The sequence below is a fragment of the Bison bison genome, unplaced genomic scaffold (assembly GCF_000754665.1).
Source record: "Bison bison bison isolate TAMUID 2011002044 unplaced genomic scaffold, Bison_UMD1.0 scf7180017864289, whole genome shotgun sequence".
Taxonomy (NCBI): domain Eukaryota; kingdom Metazoa; phylum Chordata; class Mammalia; order Artiodactyla; family Bovidae; genus Bison; species Bison bison.
Genome location: NW_011494861.1, coordinates 14,687,847 through 14,690,689, shown reverse-complemented (window position 1 = coordinate 14,690,689; position 2,843 = coordinate 14,687,847).

Here is a 2,843-nt window from a genome sequence, read left to right as displayed (position 1 = left end):
AAGGAGTAAGTGTCTTTTAATTTCATGGCTGCAGTCACCATCTGCAGTGATTTTGGAGCCCCCAAAAATAAAGTCTGACACTGTTTCCACTGTTTCCTCATCTATTTCCCATGAAGTGATGGGACCAGATGCCATGATCTTCGTTTTCTGAATGTTGAGCTTTAAGCCAACTTTTTCACTCTCCACTTTCACTTTCATAAATAGGCTTTTGAGTTCCTCTTCACTTTCTGCCATAAGGGTGGTGTCACCTGCATATCTGAGGATATTGATATTTCTCCCAGCAATCTTGATTCCAGCTTGTGTTTCTTCCAGTCCAGCGTTTCTCATGATGTATTCTGCATATAAGTTAAATAAACAGGGTGACAATAGACAGCCTTGACGAACTCCTTTTCCTATTTGGAACCAGTCTGTTGTTCCATGTCCAGTTCTAACTTGCTTCCTGAGCTGCATACAGGTTTCTCAAGAGGCAGGTCAGGTGGTCTGGTATTCCCGTCTCTTCCGGAATTTTCCACAGTTTCTTGTGATTCACACAGTCAAAGGCTTTGGCATAGTCAATAAAGCAGAAATAGATGTTTTTCTGGAACTCTCTTGATTTTTTGATGATCCAGCGGATGTTGGCAATTTGATATCTGGTTCCTCTGCCTTTTCTGAAACCAGCTTGAACATCAGGAAGTTCACGGTTCACATATTGCTGAAGCTTGGCTTGGAGAATTTTGAGCATTACTTTACTAGCGTGTGAGATGAGTGCAATTGTGTGGTAGTTTGAGCATTCTTTGGCATTGCCATTCTTTGGGATTGGAATGAAAACTGACCTTTTCCAGTCCTGTGGCCACTGCTGAGTTTTCCAAATTTGCTGGCATATTAAGTGCAGCACTTTCACAGCATCATCTTTCAGGATTTGCAATAGCTCAACTGGAATTCCATCACCTCCACTAGCTTTGTTCATAATGATGCTTTCTAAGGCCCCCTTGACTTCACATTCCAGGATGTCTGGCTCTAGGTGAGTGATCACACCACTGTGATTACCTTGGTCGTGAAGATCTTTTTCATACAGTTCTTCTGTGTATTTTTGCCACCACTTCTTAGTATCTTCTGCTTCTGTTAGGTCCATATCATTTCTGTCCTTTATCGAGCCCATCTTTGCATGAAATGTTCCCTTGGTATCTCTAATTTTTTTGAAGAGATCTCTAGTCTTTCCCATTCTGTTGTTTTCCTCTATTTCTTTGCATTGATCACTGAAGAAGGCTTTCTTATCTCTTCTTGCTATTCTTTGGAACTCTGCATTCAGATGCTTATATCTTTCCTTTTCTCCTTGCTTTTCACTTCTCTTCTTTTCACAGCTATTTGTAAGGCCTCCACAGACAGCCATTTTGCTTTTTTGCATTTCTTTTCCATGGGGATGGTCTTCATCCCTGTCTCCTGTACAAGGTCATGAACCTCAGTCCATAGTTCATCAGGCACCTTATCTATCAGATCTAGGCCCTTAAATCTATTTCTCACTTCCACTGTATAATCATAAGGGAGTTGATTTAGGTCATACCTGAATGGTCTAGTGGTTTTCCGTCCTTTCTTCAATTGAAGTCTGAATTTGGTAATAAGGAGTTCATGATCTGAGCCACAGTCAGCTCCTGGTCTTGTTTTTATTGACTGTATAGAGCTTCTCCATCCTTGGCTGCAAAGAATATAATCAATCTGATTTCGTTGTTGACCATCTGGTGATGTTCATGTGTAGAGTCTTCTCTTGTGTTGTTGGAAGAAGGTGTTTGCTATGACCAGTGCATTTTCTTGGCAAAACTCTATTAGTCTTTGCCCTGCTTCATTCCGTATTCCAAGGCCAAATTTGCCTGTTACTCCAGGTGTTTCTTGACTTCCTACTTTTGCATTCCAGTCCCCTATAATGAAAAGGACATCTTTTTTGAGTGTTCTGTCGAACTCTTTTGTTGACCATGATGGCTACTCCATTTCTTCTGAGGGATTCCTGCCTGCAGTAGTAGATATAATGGTCATCTGAGTTAAATTCACCCATTCTGGTCCATTTTAGTTCGCTGATTCCTAGAATGTCGACATTCACTCTTGCCATCTCTTGTTTGACCACTTCCAATTTGCCTTGATTCATGGACCTGACATTCCAGGTTCCTATGCAATATTGCTCCTTACAGCATCAGACCTTGTTATCACCAGTCACATCCACAGCTGGGTATTATTTTTGCTTTGGCTCCATCACTTCATTCTTTCTGGAGTTATTTCTCCACTGATTTCCAGTAGCATGTTGGGCACCTACTGACCTGAGGAGTTCCTCTTTCAGTATCCTATCATTTTGCCTTTTCATACTGTTCATGGGGTTCTCAAGGCAAGAATACTGAAGTGCTTTGCCATTCCCTTCTCCAGTGGACCACATTCTGTCAGATCTCTCCACCATGACCCACCTGTTTTGGGTTGCCCCACAGGCATGGCTTAGTTTAATTGAGTTAGACAAGGCTGTGGTCCTAGTATGATTAGATTGACCAGTAGGCGGCTGTGACCAGTGGACTAAGTGCGGCTGAGAGGAGCTATCCCACATCCGAGGTCAGGGGAGAAGCCAGGAGGACCCCATGCCTGAAGGGCAGCGGCCAAGAGGAGTTACCCCATGTCCGAGGTCAGGGGCAGAAACCGGGAGTACCCCATGCCCAAAGGGCGGTGGCCAAAGGAGTCACCCCACATCCGAGGTCAGGGGCAGCGGCCGAGAGTGCCAGGCTGCGACGGCGCAGAAACGGCAGAGAGGAGCTACCCCGCGTCCGAGGTCAGGGGCGGCGGCTGAGTGGAGCTACCCCGCTTCTGAGGCCAGGGGCGGTGGCCTAGAGGAG